Consider the following 15541-nt stretch of genomic DNA (forward strand, 5'->3'; position numbering starts at 1 on the left):
CTCCTTGTAATGACAGCCGAGCAGCTTCTCAGCCGCATCGGTTGTCATTACATAACAGCCGACCGTCGGCTATGGACGCCATTACCGGGGTGATGTCTCTAGCTGCAGGCATCACTCAGTTACAAGCACTTTCGCGAAATATCGGCAATATCGGTAACGCCCAGGGCCGATTCCGATATATCAGGGAAAGTGCATATCGGCCCTCGATATATCAGCTTTGCCGATAATCGGTCGATCCCTAGTGTGAAGTATTTCCAGTGATGCCCTGTGGTCTGCCAGTAACAGACACATCGCAGCGCACCACCTCCTAGGTCATCTCCACAGACTGTGTAATGCAGTGTTTCTCAACCTTTTTTCAGTCGAGGCACCCTTTAAAAATTATGGACAGTCTCGAGCAATGGCGGCTGGTGCTCAAAATTTTTTGGGGGGGGGGGGGTGCAAACAGGAAAATGTAATAGGCATTGCTTTGCGGTAAAAAACGCTGTAAAAAATTGTGTGACTTTGAGGTCACAAAAGTGTGAAAGGGGCCTTCAGTAATTAAGGTATAGCATGCCCCCTTTCAATGCACAGAGACCAACGTGCCCCCTTTCAATGCACAGAGACCAACGTGCCCCCTTTCAATGCACAGAGACCAGCGTGCCCCCTTTCAATGCACAGAGATCAGCGTGCCCCCTTTAAATGCACAGAGACCAACGTGCCCCCTTTCAATGCACAGAGACCAACGTGCCCCCTTTCAATGCACAGAGACCAACGTGCCCCCTTTCAATGCACAGAGACCAGCGTGCCCCCTTTCAATGCACAGAGATCAGCGTGCCCCCTTTCAATGCACAGAGATCAGCGTGCCCCCTTTCAATGCACAGAGATCAGCGTGCCCCCTTTCAATGCACAGAGATCAGCGTGCCCCCTTTCAATGCACAGAGACCAGCGTGCCCCTTTTCATTGCACAGAGACCAGCATGCCCCCTTTCAATGCAGTGACCAGTGTGCCCCCTTTCAATGCAGTGATGCCAGCGTGCCCCCTTTCAATGCAGAGATGCCAGCGTGCGCCCTTTCAATGCAGAGATGCCATCATGCCCATTTCAATGCAGAGATGCCAGCATGCCCCCTTTCAAAGCAGAGATGCCATCATGCCCCCTTTCAATGCAGAGATGCCATCATGCCCCCTTTCAATGCAGAGATTTCAGCATGCCCCCTTTTAATGCAGAGATGCCATCATGCCCCCTTTCACTGCAGAGATGCCATCATGCCCCCTTTCAATGCAGAGATGCCATCATGCCCCCTTTCAATGCAGAGATGCCAGCATGCCCCCTTTCAATTCAGAGATGCCATCATGCCCCCTTTCACTGCAGAGATGCCAGCATGCCCCCTTTCAATGCAGAGTGAGCAGCTTAAGCGTGTCCCCCCCCCCGCGCGCGCGAGACCAGTGCACTTACCTCTCACCCTGCTCTGTGTCTGTCTCCTGTCTCCTGCCTGGGCAGCAGTGGCGGCTCTCGGCTTCTCTTCCGTTCCCCGGCGTGGCGGCTTCTCTTCAGTCCTCCCGGCTCCGCCTCCTCCCCAGCCAATGGCATGGGGCTCGCCTTTCGGCCAATCAGGAAGCGCGTATCGCCGCCGCTTCCTGATTCCCCAGGAGGAGGATCCGTGTGACAATAGCGAATTTTCATTCGCTATTGTCACACAATGGGTGAGCTCGGGGCGCACTGCTCTTTGCCCCGGGTCCACCCTTTCCTGAAGCCTATTAGAGCGTCTGGTTCTAATCAGGTGATGGGAAAAAAAAAAGCCACATTGAACTCCATGCGTCCGGCGCCCCGCATGTAGGTTAGGGGGCCGGACGCATGGATAGGGGGGCGGCGCCCCTGCGCCCCCAACACACCGGCCGCCACTGGTCTCGAGGCACCCAATTCTAAGGTCCTGTTCACACCTGAGTGTATTTCAGCTCAGAAAACGCTCATCTTTGAAGTCTCAAAACGCCCAACAAGTAAAATCCTATTCATTTCAATGGCCCCTGTTCACATCTGAGCAAAGTACATGAGCTTCTTTTTTGGCTGATTACAAGTGTTTTTGTTAGATGTCAATGCCTGCCTCCAAACACCTGCAAAAAACGCCCGAAAAAAGCCAGAAAAAACGCCTGAAAAAAGCCCAAAAAACACCTGAAAAAAGCCCAAAAAAAACCACCTGAAAACGATACGCTCCGGTGTGAATGGAGTCAGAAACACTGCACATACTGGGATATTTACAGTTATGTGCTGGGGGCTAGTTGTACCCCTAGTACATGTGACTTAGGCAGACAGAAAATGTCATGTCCTTATTCATACATATATGAACAAGGACATTACATTTTATTATGCCAGAACACAGCTAGGTATTAAAAAACATATTGCAACAATTTACACACACTAATGCACAGACCTTTTCTACTTATTTTGCAGACTATGCTGGTCTCTGTGGTATGCTGGTCTCTGTGGTATGCTGGTCTCTGTGGTATGCTGGTCTTTGTGGTGCCGGTCTCTGTGGTGCTGGGCTCTGTGGTATGCTGGGCTCTGTGGTGCCGGGCTCTGTGGTATGCTGGGCTCTGTGGTGCCGGTCTCTGTGGTGCTGGGCTCTGTGGCATGCTGGGCTCTGTGGTATGCTGGGCTCTGTGGCATGCTGGGCTCTGTGGTATGCTGGGCTCTGTGGCATGCTGGGCTCTGTGGTATGCTGGGCTCTGTGGTATGCTGGGCTCTGTGGTATGCTGGGCTCTGTGGCGCTGGTTTCTGTGGTATGCTGGTCTATGGGGAATGCCGGTCTCTGTGGTATGCTGGTCTCTGTGGTATACTGGTCTCTGTGGTATGCCGGTCTCTGTGGTGCTGGGCTTTGTGGTGCAAGTCTCTGTGGTATGCTGGTCTCTGTGGTATGCTGGTCTCTGTGGTCCCGGGCTCTGTGGTGCCGGTCTCTGTGGTGCTGGACTTTGTGGTGCCAGTCTCTGTGGTATGCTGGACTCAGTGGTGCCGGGCTCTGTGGTATGCTGGGCTCTGTGATATCTGGGGTGTCGGTCTCTGTGGTGTCGGTCTCTCTGGTGCTGGGCTTTGTGGTGCCAGTCTCTGTGGTATGCTGGACTCTGTGGTGCCAGGCTCTGTGGTATGCTGGGCTCTGTGATATCTGGGGTGTCAGTCTCTGTGGTATGCTGGACTCTGTGGTGCCGGTCTCTGTGGTGCCGGTCTCTGTGGTGCCGGGCTCTGTGGTGCCGGGCTCTGTGGTATGCTGGTCTCTGTGGCATGCTGGGCTCTGTGGCATGCTGGTCTCTGTGGTATGCTGGGCTCTGTGGCGCTGGTCTCTGTGGTATGCTGGTCTATGGGGGAATGCTGGTCTCTGTGATATGCCGGTCTCTGTGGTGCTGGGCTCTGTGGTGCTGGGCTCTGTGGTGCCGGCTCTGTGCTGCCGGTCTCTGTGGTGCTGGGCTTTGTGGTGCCAGTCTCTGTGGTATGCTGGTCTCTGTGGTATGCCGGGCTCTGTGGTGCCGGGCTCTGTGGTGCCGGGCTCTGTGGTACCGGGCTCTGTGGTGCCGGTCTCTGTGGTGCTGGGCTTTGTGGTGCCAGTCTCTGTGGTATGCTGGGCTCTGTGATTTCTGGGGTGTCGGTCTCTGTGGTATGCTGGACTCTGTGGTGCCGGTCTCTGTGGTGCTGGGCTTTGTGGTGCCAGTCTCTGTGGTATGCTGGACTCTGCGATATCTGGGGTGTCAGTCTCTGTGGTATGCTGGGCTCTGTGGTGCCGGGCTCTGTGGTATACTGGTCTCTGTGGATATCCCGGCAGGGCTAAGGGGGCAGTGTCAAAGCTCAGCTGTCAAGACTGTGAGAATGGAGCCGCTATTTCCTCTGTAGTACCGGCTCACAGGAGGAGTGATATCAAGTGCACTCCGCCCGTGAGAGGAGGAGTCATACAGAGGAAGCACACGGCTGCAGTAGAGAGCAGAGCCATGTGCTTTCCCTGTATGGCTCCTCCTCCCACAGGCGCTTGATATCACTCCGCCCGTGAGCCGGTACTACGTGGGAAACAGCGGCTCTGTTCTCAGTCATGACAGCTGAGCTCGCCTATGACACTGCAGTCCTCAGCCCTGCCGGGATATCGCCCTGTGGTCGCGGATGTCTGTAAGTGCAGGGCAAAATGCAGGAGACTCCCGCAACTTGCGGGAGACTTGAGATGTCTGAACACCAGTGATTTAGTGTAACTAAAAAGGCAACCTTCATCCACAAAGCAGCTTGTATACAATTTTTTTGTCAATTTTTAGGCATTTTGCCAAGGCACCCCTGAAGAAACCTGAAGGCACACCTAGGTACCTGGGCACCCTGGATGAAAAAGTCTGGTGTAATGTATGCGCTAAGACTGCTCTATTACTACCAGCTATTTGTGATCTGAAAATTTTTTACAAAGCAGCATCCACCCCTTCCACCTCTCTGGTTTTATCTCCTCTACTTTGTTTCCTCTCCTACCTATCGTACTCCAACTATTCCTCATTCAGCGTGCAGTGACACTGCTTCCCTGCGTCCGCCTCTTACTCCCTCTATAGTAACACTATCTTCTGTGTCTGCACCTGGAAAAGGTGGGTCACAATGGCTTTATTTAATGTAAGAAAACCTTAAAATTCCCATAGGAAATGTAAGAACCCCTTTAAGAGCTGTGAGAGTCAGCCATAAAACTCTCCTGTATAGAGGTCCCTTCCCAGAGTCAGTGAGACAAGAAGCTGGGGGGTGTAGTAGTTCCAACCTTAACGTATATCTCAAGGTTCTTTTTTTTCTCTCATGTCATGCATACTCATATATTTTCCTGATTTTCCAATGTCAAATATCATTATTCTATGTCTCAGTTACTGGTGCTTGTCTGATCTCCTCTAGGTTTCCATGCTTTACAATCATAGGAGAAAATACCTGTTTATTCACCTGTGTTCTAGTTCTAAGGTATTTAGATCAAAATCAAAGGTGCTTTTATCACTCCTTACCTCCCTTTATCTTTATAATAGTTGGGGCTGATTTCCACTTTAAAGGGATGTCTTTAACCACTTTGAGCAGGCCATATTTTGCGATTTGGCACTGCGTTATTTTAACGGACAAATGCGCGGTCATGCAACGTTGTACCTAAATAAAATTTATGTCTTTTTTTCCCACAAATAGAGCTTTCTTTTGGTGGTATTTGATCACCTGTGCAATTTTTATTTTTTGCGCTATAAACAAAAAAAAATAGCGACAATTCTGAAAAAAAAAAAAACAATATTTTTCACTTTCTGCTATATAACATTCCCAAAAAAAAAAAAATGTAAAAATCAACATTTTTTACATTGTAGGCCAATTTGTTTTCTGCTACATATTTTACTATTTACTATTTTACTATATGTATTGCCACATATACTAACTACGGGAAATATTTATGTCATTTTTATTGTTTTTTTTTTTTTTTACTAGTAATGGCGGCGATCTGCGATTTTTAGTGGGACTGCAACATTGCGGCGGACAGATCAGACCGCCGACTGATATTTTTGACACTTTTGGGGGGACCAGTGACATTACTACAGTAATCAGTGCTAAAAATATGCACTGTTACTATAATAATGACACTGGCAGGGAAGGGGTTAACACTGTGGGTCATCAAGGGGTTAAATATGTACCTTGGGGCGTGTTTCTAACTGTGGGGGGTGTGTGTCTTGTGAAATGATCATAGAGACCTGTGTTCCTATATAGAAGGATAACAGGCACTCTGTGATCATTCCAGGGAGAAGAACTGTCAGCTGTGTTTACAACAGTTGACCGTTCTTCTCGCTCAGCGGGGAGCGATCGCGGGGGTCAGGCGGCAATCAGAGCCAACTGCCCCGTGCATCGGCTTCCCCGCTGACAAGCGGGGGCGGGAGTGCGCCACCGGCGGCGCACGCTCGCCCCCGGTGGCGCACGCTCGCCCCCTAGCTGCCTGCGCGTGACCGACGTATACCTTTGGCGGTTCGCGCAGAAGCGGCTGCCTGCCACAGTATAACTGCAGCAACCGGTCGTTAACCACTTAAGCCCCGGAGGATTTGGCTGCTAAACGACCAGAGGCTATTTTGCGATTCGGCACTGCGTGACTTTAACGGACAATTGCGCAGTCGTGCGACGCTGTACCTAAACGATTTGGCGTCCTTTTTTTCCCACAAACAGAGCTTTCTTTTGGCGGTATTTGATCACCTGTGCGATTTTTTGATCACGCGCTATAAACAAAAAAAGAGCGTAAATTTTGCAAAAATAGCAATATTTTTCCCTTGAAATTCCCCCAAAAAAAAATGTAAAAATCAAAATTTTTTAATATTTTCGGCCAATTTGTTTTATGCTACCTATGTTTGGTAAAAAAAATCGCAAAAAGCGTATTTTGATTGGTTTGCGCAAAAGTTATTGCGTTTACTAACAAAGGGAAAGATTTTTGTCATTTTTGTTGTTTTTTTTTTAACGCGTAATGGCGGCGATCTGCGATTTTTGTTGCGGTACTGCGACATTGCGGCGGACAGATCGGACCCTTGACTGACATTTTTGACACTTTTGGGGTTACCAGTGACATTACTGCAGTAATCAGTGCTATATATATGCACTGTTACTGTAAAAATACACTGGTAGTGAAGGGGTTAACTTTATTTCAGAGGGAGGGGCTGTGTGTGTCCCTAGGGGCGTGATTCTAACTGTGATTGGCTGTGGCTTCAACTGTATGCAGAGTGATCAATGGATCTACATAGTAGATCCATGTGATCATCTCTCATACAGAGAGGAGAATGACAGGCAGCTTGTTTACACAAGCTGCCTGACTTTCTCCCTCTCCCCCGCCGATCGCAGAGTGGCCGGCGGCGATCGGGTCCGCCGGTCACACGCGCGGGGGGGTCCGTGACCACGCGGGAGCGGGAGCCTCCGGCTCGCTCCCTAAACCCTCCCTAAACCTACGTCACTTTGCCTGTGAGGGGCTGACCGCCGCCGTAGATAGTCGTGCGGCGGTCGGCAAGTGGTTAAGTGGCAATAAAGTAATTTTTTCACTAAATCAGATACTAAAATTAAAATTATCGTAAAGTCTTTTTTTTTTTTTAAATAACAAACATGTTATACTTACCTCCTCTGTGTAGTTGGTTTTGCACAGAGCAGTCCAGATCCTCCACTTCTCTCGTCCCTCGTTCCTGCTCCTGGCCCCTCCCTCCTGTTGAGTGCCCCCACAGCAAGCAGCTTGCTATGGGGGCACCCGCGTCGAGCTGCAGCTCTGTGCGTCCATTCAGACACGGAGCTGCTATTCGTCCCCAACCCCTCTCTCTCCAGATTGGCTTACTGACTTTGATTGACAGCAGTGGGAGACAATGGCGCCAATGGCATGTCTCAGCCAATCAGGAGGGAGAGTCCCGGATGGCCAAGGGACTTGTGGACATCGCTGGATAGAGATAGGGCTCAGGTAAGTATTAGGGAGTGCTTTGGTGGCTGCTACACACAGAAGGCTTTTTATCTTTAGATCTATGCATCTATGCATAGAATGCATAAAGATAAAAAACCTTTTGCCTTTACAACTCCTTTAGAGTATATGTAAACCTTCACCTTGTAAAACAACCCATTCAGTTTAAAATAGAACTGAAAAGCAAAATGTTTGTGTAACAATATATATAAAAAAAATTATAAATACATTTTACCTTTTTTTTTAATAAGTAATCACATAACCAGTGTTCTCAGCTGCATAAGGATCTTAGAGAGCTGGGGGAGGAGAAGCAGCAGTACACTGGTCTTCTCGGTAAATGACTGTGCAGGAGGGGAGGGTTGTGGTCGAGTTGCATGCCAGCACCAGTCTGATTATTGGAGGAGAGCAGGCTGAGTTCCAACACCGCTAGAAAACTGCCCATGATGTGCTTTCATGCTTAGTGTGGTCAATTTGTAAAAGGAAAGCTGAGGGACTAACAGGAACACCAGGGATTTCACATAAAGGAAGCGATACAAAGGATACCTGTTCATACAAGTACATGGTACAGCAGGCATATATCAGGAATATGCAATTCTGGGTTGACATATGGGAATGGGAAGCAGGATGTCCCTTTTCTTAGATTAAATAAACCTACAACAACCATTAAAATATTTATAAATAAATAAATAACACCAGACAAGAAAGAGGTTTGGACAAAGGCCGCGGCTGTTTTTTATTATTGACTTTTAACTCGAATTCAATAAAAACATACTTTAGACTTTGTTTAAAAATCAGTTTAAAAACGTCCAGAACCAGCCCAGCCACCACGGCTCGGGCTGACAATAAATAACATTACCATATAATTTTATTACCAAATATCCTTTTTTTTTTTAATTTTTTTTAAAATTAACATTTTCCAAACAATTCACTTCTTAGTCAAACATAAGCAAATACATCCACCAAAGCACTTTAGCTAAGGCGATAGCCATAAGTCAAATAATTTAAAACTGGCCGCGACAAACTATATTTAATAATTAATTTTTTTTTTTTTTTTTTGGGGGGGGGGGGGGGGAGAGAAACGCTCCAGAATCTCCTGAGGTGATGAAGTGACTCGGAGCCCCGCAGTCACTTGTTATATAGCCCTGAATCGAACTGGCTGGGGCTGGTTAGCCCCCAGAAGCGGGAAGATTCAGGCGGGAACAGGGGTCCACGCGCTGATCTGCCCAGAGACACTGCTCCCCAGAGCGGGAAAAACCTGAAAAACATAAAATCTGCCCAGATACCCACTGACTCTGGGCGGGAAGCTTGAAACTGACCTGTCTCGGGTCAAAAGTTCAACCTTGCCTTTACAATAGAATGAAAAGGACTACACTGACTGAACCTGGCTAATAAAATTTATCTTTAAAATAAGTACACCTGCTCCCATCCCATAGAGAAAATGTAGGGTTATAAAAACCCCATTTTCTCCATATGGGAATGGGAAGCAGGATGTCCCTTTTCTTAGATTAAATAAACCTACAACAACCATTAAAATATTTATAAATAAATAAATAACACCAGACAAGAAAGAGGTTTGGACAAAGGCCGCGGCTGTTTTTTATTATTGACTTTTAACACGAATTCAATAAAAACATACTTTAGACTTTGTTTAAAAATCAGTTTAAAAACGTCCAGAACCAGCCCAGCCACCACGGCTCGGGCTGACAATAAATAACATTACCATATAATTTTATTACCAAATATCCTTTTTTTTTTTAATTTTTTTTAAAATTAACATTTTCCACCAGACAGGCAGCACCTTTGCGCCTGTCCCCACCAATCCAAAGCGCGGCCTGTTCAACACAAGAACTCAAGTTGTTGTTAAGAATGTCCAAACCGATTTCTGAGAGGTGAACCCCATCTTTCCAATATAGCCCCTCTAAACCGCCCTCGAGCTCCATATGTCTAAAAGAAATGACTCCTAATTCCTTCAGAAGTTTGGCTAACCCCCTATTTAAACGTTTCCTCATTTTTTCCAAAGGCCTGAGACCCCGGTATTTAAAAAATACCAGCCGCGGTATCACCTCTGAAAAAATAAGAATAGTATTAGGTAACTTAGATTGAATAAGGCCCAAGTCGTCCCTAATTCTAAAAAGTAAATCTAACGTTGTTTGTTTTCCCAAATCGTTACCCCCAAGATGAATGACTAAAATCTCAGGGGCGGGCAACTGTGAGATTAGAATGTCAACTGCCGGAACCAATTCCGACCAACCCATACCCCGCTTACTGAACCATAAAACCTGGTACTTGTTCCTGTCCAGTCCTAGATTCTCCGTGTAGACCCTCTTCATAGCTCGTTGGTAAGCCCAGTGTATATAAGAGTGTCCGAGGATCCATACAGAGATCTTGTTGCCTAGAATCAAATAGAAATGTTAAGGCGGACATATGACTTAAAACTGTCTGATGACCATCTCCCAATCCTTTTGACTGCGTCCCCCCCCAGACCCAACTTGGTCGCCTCCGTGGCCGCCCCTATACGGAAAGAATGGGTAGATATGTTATCGGGACTTAAACCCAAAGACTTCAAACACATTTTCAAAACACAGGTGAACTGATAACGAGAGAGGGGTTTACCAGAAACGTGAATGAATAAAACCTCGCTCAGGGCGGGTCTAACCTCGACAAACTTGGAAAGCAGTAAAACCGGACATACTGACGCATTCCTAAACTCATGCAAGGTTATACTTGAGCCAATCCCTAATTGATCGGTTTTTGAGTGAGCTACAAAAATGTTGACGCTGGAAGCAAAAATTTTAATGTCCTGAATCCTCAGACCATGAAAACCCAACCGCCTATCAGGAATTAGCTCCGAAATTCTGAGGGCGCCGAAAAACATCACCGCAAAGGAGCCTCGTATTTCGAGAAACAAACCCCGTCCAGGGCTGCGCACAGGGAGATCAATAGTTCTAGCGAAATTGGTTTCCTGCCATCAAGCCTGAAATGCTCTTTTTTGTAACCTTTCAAGGCCTGATGCACGGAAAAGAAGGAAAAACAGCCAGGCTGATTCTGCAGTTTGCTGAAAAACGACACCCCAGCCAACAATTTGTTCACATGAGACCATGACAATTTTTGTATAAAAAGGGAATTTAAAAAAGACAGTACCAATATTTCAGAGAAGGAGTCCTCAGGCAGGCCTAAAGAATTCAGATGTTGTAGCCACAACAACCAGGCCGATCGGTATCCGGCCAATGTCGATGGAGCAAGCGATTTATCAATGTTGTCAAAAATAGCTGTCAAATCAACTTCCAGAGATGATCGGGGCATAGGTGTCCGTCTGGTTCTGCCTCTGGTAGCAAAAGAAAAAATTTTTCCATCTGGAAACGAGACAGACAGTCAGCTAGAGTGTTGTCTTTTCCAGGCACGAAGGAAGCTTTTAGCCAAATGTTAAAAAAGAAACATTTTGCTACCAGATACCGTAGCATAATGGTGACCGGAGGTGACTTAGAGGAAAGGCAATTTATGGCGAAGAGCACGCCCTTATTGTCCGTCCTCACCATTATACGCCTATTCCTAAAGTGATGGCCCCACAGTTCAAGGGCCACCACTATAGGAAATAACTCTAACAAAACGATGTTGCGGGTCAAACCTAACGCCTTCCACCTATCGCACCACCCAGAAGCGCACCAGCGGTTCTGCCATATTGCAGCAAAACCTTTGGAACCTGCCGCATCGGTATAAAACAGGAAATCTTTATCCAAAATAAACTTTTCCTGCCAAACCGTTGACCCGTTAAAATAGAGAAGAAATTGCAGCCATACTAAAAAATCCTCCTTCATTTCTTCAGAAATTTTAACATGCGATGAAGGGGATTTAAGCCCTGCAATCGCTGCATATATTCGCCTAGAGAAGATTTTTCCCATAGGAATCACTCTAGATGCGAATGCCAATAGGCCTAGTAACGATTGCAGTTCTTTTAAACAAACCTTTCTGCGACGAATTATCCACAACAAAACTCTGCGAAGTTTTTCAATCTTTTCTTCGGGTAAACGGAATTCCATCCGCTCAGCATCTATGGTGATACCTAAAAATACTATGCTTTTGGACGGAAAAACTGTCTTTTCCCGGGCTAAGGGGACCCCAAAATGATCACAAACCTGCGTGAAAACCTTCAATAACAAAGCGCAAGTGTTAGAAGAGGCGGGACCCATAAAAAGGAAATCATCTAGGTAGTGAACCACCAGATGAGATCCCGAGATTTGGGATACCACCCATTCCAAAAAAGTGGAAAAAGTCTCGAAATAAAAACACGATAACGAACAGCCCATTGGGAGGCATTTGTCAAAATAAAAACGTTCATTAAAATAAAAACCCAATGAATTGAAGGAGCAAGGGTGAATAGGTAATAAGCGAAAAGCAGACTTTACGTCTGCCTTCGCCAGAAGCGCCCCCTGTCCTGCCCAACGAAGTCTCTCTAGAGCGTCTTCAAAAGTAGCGTATTGAACAGACGCTAAATGTTCATCTATGTCGTCATTAAGAGAGCCATCCTTTGGGTAGGACAGGTGGTGAATCAGTCTGTAGGTATTCGGTTCTTTTTTTTGGACAATTCCCAAAGGGGATACTCTAAAATTTTTAAAAGGAGGTTCTAAAAATGGGCCCTCAAACCTGCCTTCCCTCAGCTCACTAGAAATTTTCTCTTCAACTATATCCTGCAAAGCAAAAACAGACTTCAAATTCCTATGTATGGTACAACCAAGACCACGAAATGGTGGTAAAAGGAAACCGTCACGAAAACCCTCAATTAGTATTAGTGCTTTCTCCCTGTCTGGGTACTGGAGCAGCCAGGGGAGCATTTCTGGAAACCTCACTGGTGTGCGGGCCCTTTTGAAAAATCCCTGATTGTTGCGAGCTTCCCATCTTTTTGAAGCACTTGTAAACTGGGTGTGTGCCTGAGCAGAAAGCGCATTCGTGCTTAAACTTACACGAGCCAGGCCACTTGCACTGGGACTCATTGAAATTAAAGCACAAGCCTTTCCTAAAAGATTGATTTCCTGATTGCTGGGCCGTAGCAGGCTGCTTGGGGGGAAAGGATCGCTGGGGGAGAAATAAATCCAACCATAATCCTACATCTTTCACCCCCCATTTCAGTGAAGGCTGCACAGCTAGCTTTTGCCGAAAAGCGACATCGTAGCTAAACCACGCTACCCCACCGAAATTTTTGAAAGCCTCCAAAATCACCTCAATGTGTTGAAATAGGCCCACACTCTTGTTTGGATGTTTTTCACACAAAACGCTTGAAAAAATTAAAAATGCTTGAAGCCAATTATTGAACGATTTGGTGATAGGACGTCTCCTTTCTTCCTCATCGTTCTTTTTTTCAGGTTTAGATACAAAATCCCTTGATGAAGGTAAAAGAGATAGCATGTCTATATAAACCCCAGACCAAATCTTCTCCTTCACAGCCTCGGATAAATGATAACCTAAAGGTGAAATTTCACAAACTATGGCTTCCCTAAGGCTAGTTTCTGGGAGGTTCTGTGATTGAGCTGTCAAAAAAGGGGTATTTTCAATAGGATGACCTTCTGATTGAGCTGTCAAAGAAGGGGTATTTTCAATAGGATGACAATCTGGTAAAGCGCCACAAGATGGCGCTGTCCAGACATTTGAAGCAGAAGGAACAGAGAAGCTTTTCAAATGGTCTGAGACCGATTTGAATTCCTCACACATTCTTAACATAACAGCTAACATTCCTGACATTGCTGGAGTTGATGACTCACCCCAGACAGGCAATGCAGAGGCAGGTTGTTGGTCGGCGACTCCCGATGATGATGCCCTGTGGGTAGCAGCGGCGGCTTCAGCGCTGATAGCAGACTCCGTATCCCTCCTCGAAGCCCTGAGCCCAGGGGGATGTTGGATTCTTGAGGATGCTCCCGGCGTGCTGACCTCCGACCTCCCGCTCGGTCTTCCATTCGCGCTCCTTGGTGTGCTGGCAACGGTCCCCTCCTTCCTTTTCCTGCCGGACGACTTGTGGTGTGATGCCCCGGAAGTACTGGGGGGAGAAGGCGAAGGGAAGCTCCTCCTGGGCGTCCGTCTTCTTTTGGCCGGACCGGCCTCCGTAGTCGCCGATACCGATAGCCCGGTACTGCGCATGTCCGAAGCCGTACCCCCGACTTCCGCCCGAACCTCCGGACGTGACGAATCCTCATGGCGTCTATCCGACTCTGATGCCGACCCGCACAGCTCCTCCGAGGGATTCCGTTCCCGCCGCTCCGCGGGCTCGACCACTGCCGCCACCGGGACTTCAGATGTGGGTAAGTCCAGACAGTGCCTCAGCCAGGCATCGCCCCCAGCTTCACCGGCACGCTCAATAACCTTCCGCAGCAGACTCATTTGAAAAGCAGGGGTAGCTCCCAATTCAGGCAGATGATTTTCAAGCCGGAGATAGGTAGACAGCCTGGGGGAGAGAAACGCTCCAGAATCTCCTGAGGTGATGAAGTGACTCGGAGCCCCGCAGTCACTTGTTATATAGCCCTGAATCGAACTGGCTGGGGCTGGTTAGCCCCCAGAAGCGGGAAGATTCAGGCGGGAACAGGGGTCCACGCGCTGATCTGCCCAGAGACACTGCTCCCCAGAGCGGGAAAAACCTGAAAAACATAAAATCTGCCCAGATACCCACTGACTCTGGGCGGGAAGCTTGAAACTGACCTGTCTCGGGTCAAAAGTTCAACCTTGCCTTTACAATAGAATGAAAAGGACTACACTGACTGAACCTGGCTAATAAAATTTATCTTTAAAATAAGTACACCTGCTCCCATCCCATAGAGAAAATGTAGGGTTATAAAAACCCCATTTTCTCCATATTCTTTAAAATTTACACGTATTTGATGTCTTTTAAGTATATCTCCTCCTGACCTCTAATTGCGCATCTACATTGCTGTTCTATGTATGCCCCCTGTGCTGCCCAGACCTATGAAGTCTTGTAGGAGTCTACTGTACATACGTGGTCCCACTCAGACTACAACTGAACATGCAGCCATTTCAGGGACCGCACACACAGGCAGTGTGAATGAGACATAGCACAAACGCTACACCTCTTATCCTCCTCCATAGCAATGATTGACAGCGGCTGTGTCCATTGCTGCCAATGATTGTGGAACACCTGCATGTACAGTTGTAGTCTCCGCTGGAGCGTGTACGTGAAGGGGGAACATACAGTGGGTACGGAAAGTATTCAGACCCCCTTAAATTTTTCACTCTTTGTTATATTGCAGCCATTTGCTAAAATCATTTAAGTTCATTCTTCTTCCTCATGAATGTACACATAGCACCCCATACTGACAGAAAAACACAGAATTGTTGACATTGTTGCAGATTTATTAAAAAAGAAAAACTGAAATATCACATGGTCCTAAGTATTCAGACCCTTTGCTGTGACACTCATATATTTAACTCAGGTGCTTTCCATTTCTTCTGATCATCCTTGAGATGGTTCTACACCTTCATTTGAGTCCAGCTGTGTTTGATTATACTGATTGGACTTGATTTGGAAAGCCACACACCTGTCTATATAAGACCTTCCAGATCACAATGCATGTCAGAGCAAATGAGAATCATGAGGTCAAAGGAACTGCCTGAAGAGCTCAGAGACAGAATTGTGGCAAGGCACAGATCTGGCCAAGGTTACAAAAAGATTTCTGCTGCACTTAAGGTTCCTAAGAGCACAGTGGCCTCCATAATCCTCAAATAGAAGACGTTTGGGACGACCAGAACCCTTCCTCGAGCTGGCCGTCCGGCCAAACTGAGCTATCGGGGGAGAAGAGCCTTGGTGAGAGAGGTAAAGAAGAACCCAAAGATCACTGTGGCTGAGCTCCAGAGATGCAGTCAGGAGATGGGAGAAAGTTGTAGAAAGTCAACCATCACTGCAGCCCTCCACCAGTCGGGGCTTTATGGCAGAGTGGCCCGACGGAAGCCTCTCCTCAGTGTAAGACACATGAATGCCCGCATGGAGTTTGCTAAAAAACACCTGAAGGACTCCAAGATGGTGAGAAATAAGATTTCTCACCATCTTAGGACCATGTGATATTTCAGTTTTTCTTTTTTAATAAATCTGCAACAATGTCAACAATTCTGTGTTTTTCTGTCAGTATGGGGTGCTA

General features: G+C 47.1%; 1 protein-coding gene across 3 annotated transcripts in view; it reads left to right on the forward strand.

The window, feature by feature from the left end:
• LOC309546303 (serine/threonine-protein kinase Nek5-like) overlaps positions 1 to 15541 on the forward strand; it is a 114805-nt gene that overhangs the window by 3412 nt on the left and 95852 nt on the right. For 2 of the 3 annotated variants that reach the window (XM_082245907.1, XM_082245909.1), the window contains exon 1: positions 4555 to 4572. The exons of the other annotated variant lie outside the window; for it this stretch is intronic. The gene's annotated coding sequence lies outside the window, so the exon portion shown is untranslated. Of the gene's footprint in view, positions 1 to 4554; positions 4573 to 15541 lie in introns of those variants that run through there. 3 annotated transcript variants of the gene reach the window in all.

Source organism: Pelophylax lessonae (genome assembly GCF_965119305.1).
Source record: "Pelophylax lessonae genome assembly, chromosome: 2".
Taxonomy (NCBI): Eukaryota; Metazoa; Chordata; class Amphibia; order Anura; family Ranidae; genus Pelophylax; species Pelophylax lessonae.